Source organism: Pteropus alecto, unplaced genomic scaffold, assembly GCF_000325575.1.
Source record: "Pteropus alecto unplaced genomic scaffold, ASM32557v1 scaffold3, whole genome shotgun sequence".
In the NCBI taxonomy this organism is placed as follows: domain Eukaryota; kingdom Metazoa; phylum Chordata; class Mammalia; order Chiroptera; family Pteropodidae; genus Pteropus; species Pteropus alecto.
Window position 1 is genome coordinate 55096700 of NW_006442484.1, and position 16709 is coordinate 55113408.

At 33.7% G+C, this 16709-nt stretch overlaps 1 protein-coding gene across 3 annotated transcripts in view; it reads right to left on the minus strand.

Annotated features, from left to right (window-relative positions):
• Positions 1-16709, minus strand: part of COL5A2 (collagen type V alpha 2 chain) — a 135484-nt gene that overhangs the window by 77153 nt on the left and 41622 nt on the right. The window contains exon 2 of one of the 3 annotated variants that reach the window (XM_025039437.1): positions 10687-10787. The exons of the other annotated variants lie outside the window; for them this stretch is intronic. The gene's annotated coding sequence lies outside the window, so the exon portion shown is untranslated. The remainder of the gene's footprint in view (positions 1-10686; positions 10788-16709) is intronic. 3 annotated transcript variants of the gene reach the window in all.

Here is a 16709-nt window from a genome sequence, read left to right on the forward strand (position 1 = left end):
GGTTAGCAGGTGTTGAGATCAGAGGAGAAGAATGCATAAAATTTGCTAAGCTGTGGAGTATAAAATTTAGGTTGGACAGAAAGATTAACTGGGTTATTTGCTTTGGTAAACTGTGCCTCAGTTTCTCTATTTATTACTATATAGAAATATATAAAATATGGGCCTTCGCTTTTAGGTGACACGAGATATTCCAGGATATCACAAATAAATTTTCCTGAAATTGCTGCTGAAAGTTAATCCAAATAAATTAGTCAATCTGGCAAATGGAATGGAGGCATTATTTAATCCATTTAGTCAATATTTACTTTTCCAGCAAATTTTATTGAATACTTGTCAGGTACAAGGACATACTTTGAATCATGAAATGAGAAATTTGGAGTCCAGCTTCCTTGCCAAACACAATCAAAATATACAGAAGCTGCAGTGGGTAATGAAACTTTCCTGTAGGAGAAAAAAAGTTTGCACATATATGTAGTTCATTCTGAAAATTCTGCATGCACGTTAAAATTTTATGAATAATTCTATTTTCTCATTAACCTATATGAATCTTAGGCTCTTATCCTAGAAATCTTCCTTTGTTTTAAGAGGTCTTTGCCTAACACTATTTTATGTATGTATGTATGTATGTATTTTAACACTATTTATTTTAATTACCAGAACTAATTCTCAAGAATGACAACTTAAGGATTTTCTAGAAACCTAAGCAAAAACAACCTTCAATCATTGGGGGGAAAAGTTATCTTATAAAAGCAGATTTGGAATAAGCTAGAAGTGAAAGTAATACAGAATTCCAATGGTGTTAAATCAAGAGTAGATTGATCACCTATTTGATTGTCCTTCAGTGACTTATTCAGTAATAAAATGTATTTCAAACTTTTGGACAGCCTGACTGAATATCAGTGGGAGAGTAAAAAGCCACAAATGCACACCATCCAATGAGCCCCCACAGCACAGCAGCCATACAGCTAATGTCACAGTTTCGAGATCCCTGTGTGGGTTTCAGGCTTCCTTGGATGTTTTCGTCTTCTAATATCTTTGGCATTAGGAATGATTTCAGATTATAAAGTAAATGCACTTACTCTTGAAGCAAATATCAAAATAACATAATGTATGCTTTTCGGTAATATAGTTTATTTAATTTTTTATTATCTATCTGTTACTTCCTCAAGCATTGGGAATACAAAGGTAAGGTAATAAATTCCTCCCATCCTTAAGAGGTTCACAGACTCGTGAGAGAACCAGTTAGGCACAGACCAGTAGAATGCAGTTTTTTAAGTATAAAACTAGAGGCAACCCAGGTTGTGGTGGGAATACTTAAGAAAGACACTTTACTTATTGATCAACAAGACAAGTAATAACAAGTGTTGGAGAGGTTATGAGGAAAAAGAAACCCTCATACATTGCCGGTGGGAATGTAAATTGGTACAGCCACAATGGAAAACAGTATGGAAGTTCTTCAAAAAATTAAGACTAGAATTACCATATGACCAGCAATCCCTCTTCTGGGTATCTACCCCAAAACTTTGAAAACATTTATCCATAAAGGTATAGCACCCCGATGTTCAGTGCAGCACTGTGGCCAAGACAAGGAAACAACTGAAGTGCCCTTGGATAGATAATTGGATAAAGTAGATGTGGCACATACAGAAAACAGAATATTATTTAGTCATAAAGATAAAATACTGTCATTTGCGGCAACATGGATGTATCTTGAGATAATCATGCTAAGTGAAATGTCAGACAGAAAAAGTTGAGAACTTTATGATTTCACTCACATGTGGGATATAAAACTGAAAGCAACAAACAAGACAGACAACTCATAGACACAGACAACAGTTGAGTGGTTATGGGGAGGGAGGTAGATAAGGGTAAAGGTGGTTGAATATATGGTGATGGAAGGAGATTTGACTTTGGTGGTGAACATGCAATGCAATATACAGATAATGTATTATCAAATTGTACACTTGAAACCTATTTAATATTATTAACCAATATCACCCAAATAAATTTAATTAAAAAAAGAAAAAAGACACTCACCTAGGCTGGAGAAGTTTATGTAAGACAAGTCAAAAGAGCTCTGTGATTCAAGTTCTGTAATTTCCTTATTTCCTTTTTTTTTAATTCAATACTTTTTTGGTTTCTTTTAGGTGAAAAAACTAAGTTCCAAAATGATTTCTTCCAAAAATTCACTTCCAAGTTGTATAATATTGTCACTCCTGGCTCATTGCTGCTAACTGGCAATGGACTCCTTCCCTCGGCCAACTGGCCAGGATGGATCTGAAGGAGCATGGGCACTTCCTCTCACTCATTACTTCCTATTCTGCTTTCTTTGCCATCCCTTCTCTTGCCTGAGAGTAAAAAAACAACACTTCTGTTTCTAAACCTCCCAGTGCCTCCATAGGTAGGTGCCTTAGAGGAGAGTAAGGATGCCAAACAACAGTGCTGAAGCCAGGACTTTGGTGCACAGCAACATGGGAGGAATCAGTTGCCGCCAACAACTAAGTCTGGTAACACTGCAATGAATTATAAATGAGTTTTTCCAGGACCAATTCCACAGCCCCTTGGAAATTCAGCAAAACCAAATTTAAATATCATTTTTTAAATTTAGATACAGAATTCCAGATTATACTGCCTTGACATTTTAGAAATTCAAACTGGTTGTATCATATGATGTTTAGTTTGAAAGACAATGAGTTCTGTCTATCGATGTTAATTTAGAAAACAATGTGAAATAAGGCATCAAATACTTGTGCTAGAAATTCACTTATTTTACACTTGGCAAATCCATTCATTTACATTTTCATAGATAACTGATTTACCCAAAGTCTACTCTATGTTTGACTACATCTCGTGCCAGAGAGATACAAAAGTAAAAGACACATAGCTATTCAGAAAGCTTTTAATTGAGGAAAGAAGAAATAAGTTTACAAAATCATGCTTTTAACAATATTTACTAAGGACTATCTAAATATAAAGTATCTTCTATCCAGTTATATCACCAATGACCACAATTAGTCCAGGTAGCAAATGGTTTATGTAAGATACTATGTGTAAAGAAATATGTATAAAAAATCCGAAAAGATGGGATCATTATAAGCTGAACTTATCTGAGGTGGGGTGAATAAAAGTGGGTTCTAAAGTAGGCCTTGAATAATGCAAGATATTTGAGATGGTGGAGGTATGGAAGACTGCCTGGGAAAGGAGCAGGAACCACCTAAAAGAGGAATGGAGTGAGGGGCAAACATGTCGTATGAAGAAAGAATGGTACAATTTACAGAAGACTGGTGATGTGAATTTGTGGTAAAAGTGATGCCTCTTCCTCTAGTGATTTAGTCACTTTCTTCTCTGTGCTCTGATCTCACCTTGTCTGTACACCTAGCAAAGTACCTGCAGCAGTTTAAAAATCTTCCTTGCTTGTCTGCATGTAAACTCTCCCAGGCTATCCATTTCTCGAGGGTGAAAAATATTTAATTTCTCTCTGTATCATGACTGTAGAACAATGTCTGACACAAAGATGTCCAATAAATGCTTGTTTAACAAATGAATAAGTGAATAAATAGGAGAATGTATAAGCAGCTTTCAGGAATATTAATCTAACAACAGAATTGAAAACGAATTGGAAGCCTATGAAACTAAAGGTCACAAGTTTAAATGTTATACTGTAGTTAGGAGAAATAGTTCTAAGAATGAAAGAAGGGGGTGTATAAATCCATGAGATACTAGATAGAAAATATGCAGGGTCTGACTAACTATAGGTGGGATAAGGTATTAGAAAAATTAAAAAATAACTTCCAAAGTTCAAAATGAATGGAGGAAATTAACATCTATTGATGTGGTTATAAGTTGAATTGTGTCCCCCAAAAGACATCTTAACCTTATTTGGAACTAGGTCCTTGGAAGATGTAATTACTTAAGATGAGGTCATACTAGAGTAGGGTGGGTCCTTAATCCAATATGAGTGGTGTCTTTATAGAAAGAGAAGAGAAGACACAGAGACACAGAGACACGGACACATGTGATGGAGGCAGAGAATGAAGTGTTGCAAACCGAGGAGTCAAGGACCGCTGGCAAGCATCAGAAGCTAGGAAGGGATAAGGAAGGATTCCCCATTTGCAGGTTTCAGAGGGAGCACGGCCCTGCCGACACCTCGATTTTGAACTTCTAGCCTCTAGAATTGTGACACAATACATTTCTGTTGTTTTAAGCCACCCAGTTTGCCATACTTTGTTATACAGCAGCCCTAGATAACTAATATAAATATCTACAGCATAGGAGAATGGTCTACACACTGAATGAAATAGAAGTTTGGGAAGATAAATTTGATTAGAAAAATTCTAAATCCTAGTTAAGGGCATATTGGGATGAATATTAAGGAAGAATAACCCAGTATAAATATTAATAGCTACTGTTTATTGTGTTGTAAGAGCCGTGTTAAGTGTCTTATGAAAATTATATATTTAATTACAACCACCCTGGTAGAGGCTTGGGGTCAATTAAGATCACAAAGTTAATGAGTGGCAGAGGCAATATCTGAACCACCACACACTCTTCACTACTATATTCTAAGTCAGACAACTGGATTGCTACTTTAGAGAGAGAATGAAGGGAAGACAAATTTGTACATGTAAATTTTAAAATTTAAAATTCATACTCTACATGTAAATTCTGAATAAGCGTGAATAATAAACTGAGAGCCCTTAGGAAGGATTAAATGCAAAAGGAGTCTGCATTAACTTGAAAGAAAAAAAGAGAGTAAAGCATGTTGTACTTTTGAGATAAGAAACAGGAGAGATAACAATGTTTTTTGTTTGTTTGTTTGTTTTGTTTGTTTTGTATTTTTAATGAATTCGTTTTCAAAGGGAAGGGTAAAATTCTCAGTGAAAAGTACTGAGAATGTGAACTCCGTTCTTTCTTTCTATTCAGTTCCCTTCTAAATGGTCACTATTTCATTTCCTGATGCTAGGCCTGTGTAGCCACTAAATGTTACCATCCTAATATCCTGTGAAATCTCCCCTAGTTTTCCTGAGGCTTCACAGGATATTGATGGGGAAAACTATCTCCATGACACAAATAAGCCTTCAGGCATTTTGATGAGTATGGATGGTAAATGATTACATACCAACTGTTATTCAGTTCTTTTCCAGATTGGTTTATAGGGCACAGGAAATGAAATTTCCCCCCAGAAAATTCCACTTACATTATATAAATATGACTCCTCTAATAGCAAACAATACACTGTATTCTATCTACTTTATTTGAACTAAAGAAGTAATCCTAAAAAAGCATTAGGGAAAAATTTAATAAAATTCAACATTGAAAAATACGATTTAAAGCAAACCATCAACCACCTGCTTTTAAAATTACATCTTATTCAAATCTTCATTTCCTTTCATTTTTCTGAAGTCTGAACTAGTCTTCACAAAAGTTCTTAACTTTTTTTTTAAACTTAATCTTCTGTTAAGCGTTATGAAAATAAAAATTTGGTCCAAGGACCAAGCTACAATTTCATTTTTTTCCTGTTCAGTAATTGTCAGTTCAGTCACAATCAATTTGACTGGCAATACTATTCAAAATAAAAGCAAATTAATAGAATAAATGCAATTATTCATTTTGTTATATAATAATAACAGAACATGTGATCAAATAAAAAAATTTAAACTTGATCCATCTGCATACTTATTTAATGAAAGATAATTGGGTGAATCTGCATATTCTTATGATGTTAATAGCACAGGAACGATTAAGAGTTATTTCGTGTAATTTTATTGGCTAACAATCAAGTATAAAGGCTAATGGGATTTATCATGAGCTCAATCAAACTTTTCACAACTAAATCATATTATCAAATAAGATGAAAAAGTGGGCTGGATACAAAAAGAAACTTAAAGTACATTTGTCTCCACCAACAGAAATTTCTCTGGAATTGTAAAAGTTCAACCATAAGGTAATAAGGCCATGCATGCACAGCATCTGAAATGCTAAACGGAACAGTAGATTTATAGGCATTATTTCATGCCCTTCTACATTTACCAATGACTTCTCTGGGAGTTAGGAATTCTAAAATAGACACAAAATAATCCTCCATATCCACATCAAATTGCATGTATACCAGAATTCAGATATTCAATATCATTCTACTTCATCTCATAAAATTAGGGGAAGGTATTTTATTCCTTATGGGCCCTCATGCTTTTGATTCCTTTAATTGTCTATAGAGTGATTGAAGAGTTTACTCAGAACTTATAGAAATATGAAATATGTAGTGATAACCTTCTCCCAGCCATGACTTTATGCTACTGTATGCCAGCCCGGGTACAATGAGTTACAAACTTCTCTATTCAGAGCGTTCTAAAGATGTCAGAAACTTAAAAATTGATTCTTAAATAGGAACTAGATTATACTTTAAATTATTTGGGATTAATTAAGCTTCATACTCACCCAGTTTGTCAATTTTAAGAGTTAAATAACTTAAAATATTAGTAAAGGAAAAAAGGCAATGTGACAATGAGGCAGCAAATGTATATTTGCTAACAGCTGGTATTTATGGATTCTTTACAATGGTAACATTTGTGTGATGAAAGAAACTGGCGAATTTCCCTCAGTTATGATTACTAAAGCCAGATCGATGTTTCCTATTTTTGAAAATATTGTTAATACTTAACTCTTTTATTATCATTTATCTCCCTAATGTTTAAAAAACATTTATAAAATGTTAAAAAACATTTATAAAATTTTATTTCTTTTATTTCTTTTCATGTTGTTAAACAAAGGTGGATTTCAAGAAAAGTGGAGAATTCCACAGGATTTCTTAAGAAGAAAAGGAAATCAGCACTTTGGCAATTACAGAAAAATGTCAAAAAGTCCTAAAACTCAGGAAGAATAAGTTATATTTCTTAGTAAAACGTGCAAATAAAATACAGGTGCTCTCAACTTACGATTGGTTATGTCTCCATAAATCCATCGTAAGGTGAAAATATTATAAGTTGAAATGCATTTAATACACTTAGCCTACCAAATATCATAGCTTACCATAGCCTACCTTAAACCCACTCAGAACACAATATCCAAAAAAACGCTGGTAAGACAGTACCCTGTGGAGTATTGCTTATTTACCCTCGTGATTGCTTGCCTGCCTGGAAGCTGTGGCTTGCTGCTCCTGCCCAGAATCATGAGAGAATATTGTACTGCATATTGCTCTTCCAGGAAAAGATCAATGCATATCAATTTTGTACTGGTAAAGTCAAAGAATGTTAAGTCGACCCATGTAAGTCAGGGACTGTCTATAATGTAAACCAAATCTAATTTCCCCTACAGAGGTAGCATTGTAATAATAATAATATAAAAAAGCATTCCAAACCAAGCGTCTAACAAAAGCAATAACAAAAATGACCACATTTAATAAAAGGAAATATATACAATCCAGTGTGCTATGTAGGGGCCTTGAAAAAGTTTTGGCAGAGTGAAGGAACAAATTGGGGTCTCCAAAGAAATATTCACAGAAATACTTCATAAAATACTAAGGCCATGAGAATATGGTCTTTATTCACCCAACAAATACTGAACACTTACTACATGCCATTTCTCCATTAGGCACTAGAGCTAAATAAAACAAAACATACCATTCTAATTTCAGGTACCTATAGCCCAATGAGAAAGACAGTTAGATTATCAAGCAATTAAAGTACGCAATGATAAGAATCTTGGTGAAAATAAATATGGTCTGCTAGGGGAGGACATGCAAGCATTGTTGAAGGCATCTTGTAGGAGGAATAGGTTAGTCTTTCTGGAGGTACATCAGCTCAGAACTGAGAAAGAAGTAAAATTTAGCCAGAAGCTATATGTAATTTACTGTGGTTAGAAGGAAAAAAATTGAGTGGTGGGGTAAAGGGACAGGGCTGGAAGAAATGGCAGCATAAGGGGTCCAAAGCACAGATTTCTGATGCAGTTCAGGTCTCTTTCTTTGGCTCCACCCTCATGGTTAAGTAGGACTCTGCTGACTCAAATCAAGAGAATGAGGAATGGGGAAAGAGGGCAAACTTGAAGTGCTATCTGGTACATTTAGATGTATTTTGACTTAGTCTAGTCATTGGGAACCCCACGACTAGAGGCAAAGTGATGCAGTGGGGAATGGAAATGGAGGAGTTGAGAAACCCTAGGGTTTTTTCGTTTGTTTTATTTTGCTTTTTTAACTCTGGCACTGAAAATTACTTGTTATGAAACTTTTGGCAAATAACTATTTTTATCCTCAAATTTTTTTCGTCTAAAAAACAGGTTGTTTTGAGAATCAAATAGATGTGAAAGTTCTTTGAAAAATCAGTGTTATTAAAACACAATGATTATTATTTAGCACAAAGTTTCCCAGACTTCTCTTGTCTGCCTCAACCTCATTTACATGTCTCTCATAAGCAAATTCATGCTTAGGTCCCCTTATGAGGACCTATCAGAATCTGGAGTAGGGTAAGGGAGGAGAGAGATATCATACATTATACTATATTGGCAGAACTCTATTTGTATAGGGCTGTGATCAGAGTGGAGGAATCCTGTTTCTTCCACAAAATATCCTGTGGTCAAGTATTTAACAACCAGGCGTCTGGCCTGTCCACATAAATAACATCACAAAACAAGTGCTCTCAGATTTCAAGAACAGCACTGATAAAACAAAGGGAAGAGGGGAAAGGTGATTTCTGTAGGGCAAGAAGAATTTTTCTGAGTTAGCATATGATATTGGACAAAGCCATTATAGCAATTAGTTGAGCCTGTTAATGTCCTAATACCTGAGCTACCTGACCACAGAAATACACCTGTGTTTAATATAATCACAGTTGAAAAGTTTTTTAGGTTAATTATATGGCACCTTGACAAAAGGCTATTTAAGCCATGGCAGAATAGGACCAACCATATTTTATAATCTTTCAGTTCATTCTTTATCAAAGATTTGACCAAAAAATTAGTCCCATAAAAATTATAAGTGTTTTGTGACTTTAATTGCTGTGCATCTCTCAAAGTAAAGGTTTAAAATTTTTTTTTTTTTTAATTTCAGCTTTGATTTTGTTTTAAGTTGGTTCTTCTCAAATTTGGGTTTGCATCATAATCAAAGAATTTTTTTAAATATCAGTTTCTAGACTCTATCTTTTGCGATTCTGATTTTGTTTTGCAACTGATTATCTGTATTTTTTTAAAGCTTCTCTAATATTATGGCACCAGATTCGGGAATAAGTACTGTAGTCATCACAATAGTACTTCAGATGATGCACTACTTTCTTCAAATGGAAGAAACAAGAAAACTATTGTTTCTTAGTGTGATCATGCCCATTTTTTGCCTTTCTTTCCTTATGTCCAGTTGTTAAAGAAGAAAATTTTTTTTGTTCCTTCCTTATAACAACACATTAAAGCTAAATGGTACTCCCCTCTGTAGGAAAATTTACCACTAAAAACTACCACAAAACTGAACTCTCACTAATCATCTTTTTAAAAGTGTAAGCACCCTTAAATTAAAATCACTTTAATCATTAAGACCCTTCAGTATTTCAGTAATAAATCTCCCTGGAAAAGTGTCTGATTTATATCAGTACAGTGAGATTCTAATGTGAATATAAGAAGTTGAAAGCTTCCCTGGAATCAGTTTATGCCTTTATCCAATAGTGAGTTCTATCACTGGGTAGAATTTACAGACCAAAAAAAGAAAAGAAATATCGAGAAAAACATTTCACAGGGAGAATTTAACAAGAAAAAACAACTATATTATAGAAAACAGATGGCTAGCGTAATTAAAGCTGGAAAGTTGTCAGCTGTGTCCCCAGCTTGTTATTTGTGCTTTTATAAATTGGTAGAAAAAAAATCCCTTACATTTTACCTAAAGGGGCCCAGCCCATAAAAAATTTGCTAAAAAAAATCTGAAAATCCACATTTTGAATATGAAATATATAAAATGATTAAAGAATGACTTTTTAGTTCCTTTTGAGAGATAACTGTGAAACATTTCTTAAATATGCAAGAAGAGAAAATGGTATGAACAAAATAATCGTTTATATGTTGAATATCATTTTTGTTTTCATCTTTTAAAACCCTCCTCTCTTGTACATGCAAAAACTACTAGGTGATGTTAATTTTCATAAATCACCTATTTAATCTCAAAATGAATAAATTATAGTATGTGGCCTAGGTAATTATTTTTAAGTTAGGAATCAAAGAGTGACTTAACTGTATTATGGCATTCATTCAGACTTCATTTACGCTAAGATTTAGGGGAAGAGGTTGGATTATAAAGGTCATTTATTAAATAAACATATTATGCAGCTTCATTATAGAAGGTAGTATGCTGGGAGGTATATTAATGTAGAGTTCATGCCCTCGTGTGGCATGAATACTTTAGTTGTTTTAAATTCTGTTCTTTTAGTGATCCTGTCTATAGAAATTACAAATTTTATGACCATAACTGACCTTGAAACAAAGAAAAATGAAAGAAATGAGCACTTAACTAAAGTAAGATGTCTGTATCGTGCTATTCTAGAGATCTTTTTGGCAACATAATAAAAATATTTTTTCCTTCTTATATTCCTTCAGTTCAATTTGACAAAAATGCATTTTCTGTCTTCTCTGTGCCAGACACTTCTCTGGACACTGGTAATAGACTGATAGACAACACATTATTGAATATTTTTACTTCCGGAAAAAAAAAAGTCTCACCTGGTTTTGCATAAGAATTTTCCTTCCTCTAGTAACTCATGGAAAGGTGGCAGTATTTTGTAGAATCTATGTGTGTGCTTTTGGACAATTTACTCCAAATCCTGTTAATCACAGAGATATTGTGAGAAGAGATTCTATGATAAAATGTTTGACTTTTCACTTATAGAAAAAATGAAGAGATTAAATTTTGATTTAGAATTTTATTTACTCATTTATTTAATAACAATTTATTGAGCACCTAATGTATGCCCAATTTCAAAAGAGTGCTTATTTCTATAAAAAGTTGGTCATATTCATCCCTAATTTCCACTTTACTACTTCCTAGACTATAATCTCCATTTAGCAGGGTGTCTCTGTCGTGTTCATAGCTGTATCCTTGACATCTAGCAGAAGATTTGAGACATAGTGGGTATTCGTTGTATCTGCACAGACTAAAAGGGAAGGAAAGAAGTAAAATCAGAGTATTACTACCACATTTAAATAGCCACTTTGGCTCTGAAAAGATTTCACACATTTCTATAACCTACAGATGTAAGTGTTCGTTTCATTTTATAGATGAAGAAATACTCAGGATAAACCAGTCTACAATCCTATCTTTTGCACAAGTAACTGTGAACTATGAGTCCAGTCTTTAAATCTCAAGTGACATCAAAAAGCTCAATATATTCCTTTTTCATTCATTCAATATATTTATATATATATTGTGTATCTATTATATATTAGGCAATATACCAGTGTAAGGAACTTAAGTGTGAACAGAACAGCAAAAATCTAATCCTCAAGGGGCTTATACACTAGTGGAGAGAAACAGAAAATAATGAATACATAATCACCTACTATGTCTAATAATGACAAGTGTTACATAGAAAACTGAAGCAAGGTAAAGACAGAGTGCTAGGAGAAAAGTGAATTGAGTGGAGAGGGAACACGGGAGTTAATCTGAACAATCAGAGATGAACTCACAAGTAAAGCAGAATATGAGCGGAGATCTGATGGAAATAACATAGTATTTTAAAACGATTATCCTTATTAGGAGAAATGTGATCTTTAAGTACTGTCATCATTAACAGCGATTTCAAGTTCTTTCTTGGGTTACAAAAAATGACTGATAGTTAAGTGCATTGTAAAGTTCATAAATGGGACACTTTGCCAATGTGACTTGAATAGCAAATAAAACACAAAGTATCAAAAAATATTCCTTTCTGCCCTAAAACTGTTCGTGCTATTTCAAAAATTTCATGAAAATAAGACAATCATTCAATGAGAAAATTTAACTTTTACTTAAAGAGTTTCAGCTGAAAAAAAAAAGTTTAATGAATTAGACTGTCTTAAGACACCAAGACAGACAGTCTAAGGACATTTTATTGGACAAAATAGAGTTGGGCTTTAAGTGTCAAAAGTTGTCTTTGAGGGCCTGTTTGATACTGAGAGCAACTGCAAGCACTCTGCATACTTCATAGAGAAAGGCATGTGTCACAAGAAGGAGGGTTGCTGTTGAGCAGAAACAATAAGCATTTAGGCTTAGAACTTACTAATAACTTACTCTACAAGTAAGATATAATAATATCTTACTAATAATAGAACTTACTAGACTCAGCCGGTCTAGACCTGGTGGAAGAGAAATATATGATAATTATCAGTGCAATTTGGCTTCAAGATTGATGATATCCTCTTTTGCCCAGAAAGGTAAAAATCTACAAACTCTAATGAAATGTGAATTTAAGAACTGAATTGTTGACAAGAATACTCAACTATGATTCAATTAGTTATACGGTCCCTCTAATAGATTTCATCATATATATAAAACTTTTAGCTAAATTTACCTCTTGTACTTGGTAAAACAAATCAAAGGAAAAAGGGAGAGATTCTATTGGTTAACCAACAATTACATATTTTTCAATAATATTTAAATATTTTGAACAAAATAATTCTATGTAATATAACTGATAAAATATAAAGACTGAATTTTGGGTAATTCAGAGAAGAATAGACTTTGATTATAGGGTATCTATTAATTCATGACTGAGATTCACATTTTAATTGTCTATATTAAAATGTCTGTTATTTGAAAAATTAAATCATTGAGATGTACGGACATGTGATTAAACATGCTTATGGCATGGTTCTCTGACCTTAAGAGGCCAGAATAGCCACGTTTTACATCTATTTTTATGATATGTAATCATGGCCTACTCTTTAGAGACATAAGTAGAAGTTTCCTACCACATCAATATTCCAGAATAACAGTATCATTTTGGTACAGACAACTTCAGAAAATCAGAGAAAAAAAAGAGAACTTATTTTAGAAAGATTACAAACCTGATGCATATTTAAAAAAAATTTTTTTAATATTTTGTTAATCAGATAAAATAAATTTTGCATGCTTAAGGGAGTTGTATAAGTAACTTTATTAGCCCTGGCTTCAAATATTAAGTAAAAACTATCTTAACTTTCTAATAATTTGACTGTACTTTTATTTAAACCAAATACCATGAATCATTTTTAGAAAAGCATAATAGAATTGAAAACAATGAATGATTTTCAAATAACCAAATCACAATTATAGAAATAAAAGACATATAATTTTAACTATCCATCTAATTTATTATCAAAAGTCAGTAAAACAATATTAAGTATTCACTGCCTGTGAATGTCTGGCTAGGAGCTTTGGAAATAAAACCTAGGGAGATACGGTAAGCAATTCCTCAGAGATAAGAAGTTGGAGATGGGATGTGTTTGAGGAGCATTAGAATTTGGTTTGCCTGATATTGAGTTTTCTATCTATCTAAGGAATAAGTGAAATAAGTTGCCTTCAATCACAGAAATTCTAAACACTAACAGTGTTGTATTTAACTTGGTTGATGGTGATATGATAGCACTGAAGTCTTTTCTTTCACTGAGCAGCAAAATGAAAGGAGGAAGATTGAGTCTCCTGAGATTGTAGAGTAAACTAAGAGAATCACAGAGGAGAGAAAAGATTCCACACAGCAAACCAGGTAGGTGGTCATTACTGTGGTCCCAGTATGAACTGAGGAAGGTTCAATGTAAGGACAGAGGGAAAAAAAAGAGAGAGAGAAGAAGCCAGAGAGCCTATGTGAAGCCAAATGTTGCTGACAGAGTCAGAGGAGTTCAGAAGTTATGTTTCTTACGAGATAAAGATTTTTATAGAGCAGTCCGTCCTGCCTTGAAGAGTGAAAAGAATAATTCTTTTGGTTTTCTTTCAGGCGTCTATTTCTTGACGAAGGACTGAGGGGGACATACTGGAAATCACAGCCTTGCTCTCCCAGATCTTACAGCCTAGTGAGGAAAGGGCCATAAAGAACCAGTTCGCCATTTCTGAAAGCTCGTCTTTCACTAATAAAAAAAATAAAAAAATAAATACAGAAAATGATATGCTAATCAAAGTTCTTTGGTATCAAAGCAGATTCCGAGATCTAGCACCTTCTTCCTGCCACTTTGGGAGTTACTAGTACCTCCAGCCCTCTGTTCTGTTCCAAAGTCAGTTGCTTAACAACCTATCATCCTCTCACCAGCCAGGAAGCCTTTGGAGTTGAGAATAATTATAACCTGAGCCTTAAAATTATATTATTAAGGTAATTGACAATATAAACATAACAATCTCTTGGCAATTTCTTGGCCGTACTGGAGCGAATTGTTTTGAACAGTTTTGCATTTGGGATTTGGATTTGGGCGTTAGCAAACATCAAGAAATAAAGATCAAGATCCAGGAAAAAAATAGGCAAATTATATCATAAATGGCAAAGCAAAAAGTTCCATTTATATCTCGTAAGCCTGGCTAAAAAGTGGGAGGTGGGATGGATAACGTTCTAATACTTATAAAATGAAATCCCTCTAGTCTCATTTAATCCACCATTAATAAAAACACTAGCTCTGAATGCTTTATTAATCACATGAAATTAGTACAATCTGAGAAGGAATATGAAGCATTAGTTTCAGAGCTTTGGAAAGTCATCTTGCCCTTAAAAACAGAATCCATGTCTCCAGCTCCACAACCTAGGCTTAGCTAGAACACATACAATGTATACAATAAGTTTTCAATTTAAATCATAATTTTTCTTCTTGTTTTTCTATTTCAATTTTCCATTCCAGCTTACACTTACGGCCGAAGTCAAATAATAAAGCACTAGCTTAATTTCAAAACATATAACCTCTGATTCAAACCAAACAGCAAAAACAGAACCTACCACAGATGGTCATGGATTTCTAGACTTTACTCAATCCCTTCAGCAACTTTTTTATTGCCTAACCTGGATAATAACATGCAATATATAGTTTATGGTGGAGATATTTTATGACGAAATATTGCCACACAAGCAATTGGGTGGTTTTATTAGTAACATAAGTAACTCCAATACTCCATGAAAGCACAGGGTATCTACCTGATAAGAGCAGCACTCTTACACTTGCGAATGAGGTACTGTGATGACTTCTAACGAATTCTACTCTTTTGTGTCATAAATATTTGTTACTAACAATGAACCAAAAAGCAAGAGGTAGTGCAGTGAGTCCCCCATATCCATGGATTCTGCATCTGCAGATTCAATCAACCATGGATCAAAAATATTTGGGGAAAAAAAATATTATATTGTTCATGTGTAGTATGCAGTTAGGCCTAGGATGGCTGCATGTGTACTGAATGTGTACAGACTTTTTCTCTTGTTATTACTACCTAAATAATACAGTTTAAGAACTATTTATATAGCATTTGCATTGTATTCAGTATTATAAGTAACCTAGAGATGGTTTAAAGTATAAAGGAGGCTGTGTACAGGTTATTTGCAAATGCTATACCATTTTATATAAGAGACCTGAGCAGCCACAGATTTTGGTTATCTGCAGGGGGTTCTAGAACCAATCTCCCACAGAAATCAAGGGACAACTGTACTCCACTTGGCAATTTACTGTTAATTATAATTTGCCTGCTAAAGTGTTTCGATTGTTTCAGCTTCAAACAGTTGCAAACACTATGGCCATACCTACACACTTAGGAAATCTCCAGATTAACAACAATGAACTGCTGACTCAATATTTGGATGTTGGTCATTTTTGATTTTATAAGACTTATTAAAATAAAAGACAATTCAGTTTCAAACGACTTTGTTTAACTTGATAGCAGTCATAGTAATGGTAACAGTAGAAGTAGCAATAGAAGCTTATATTTACTGAATACATGAGTTAAGTACTGTACAAACTGTTTTATATTCTTGATCTCATTTAACTCTCAACATAGTATCATCCCCATGAGGTAAACAGCGATTAAATTTGCCCCAGGCCAAGATTCTTACACCTTAGAAATGATAGGGCCTGGATTTTAAAACAGACTGTATTATTGCAGATGTTAGCTTTTTCATCAGGAATGAATATTATCAGAGAAGTAAATTTGTATTAATCATACATTCTTCATCAATCACATTCATTCTCTGAATGGGCAGTAGTCAGGTGAGTGTTAGAATAAAATGACTGGCAGCGTGGGAGGTAGATCCCTGACTCAAGCTCTGATTTCCAAGCACTGTAAGTCCAGAATCTTAATGGTTAACTCAAGCTGTATTCATCAGACTTATTTTTGTAAATGCTAATTTATGTGGCATATGTTCAAAAGAAATTAACTTGTATGTATAAATAAACAACATACTGTTCTGCAGACCAGAAGTTTCCATTAAGTTTACCAGTATCTTCTAATAGAAACATTACTGTTATGTCTGTAAAAATATCTGGTAGAAAAAAAACCCCTACAACATACATATATTTATATATGGTTCTGTCTGTCTATCTATTTGTCTGTCTGTCTACCTACCTGCCTACATTTCTATCTATCTAATCATCTATCTATCATCTATCTACCTACCTACCTATCTAGTTTCTATCTATCTAATCATCTATCTACCATCTATCTACCTACCTACCTATCTATCTAAAATATAGTTTCATGTGTGTATATTGTGGTTGTAGATATTTTCTTTTATATAAATGGTGGTTATACACACTCATATTAGTCTGATGCA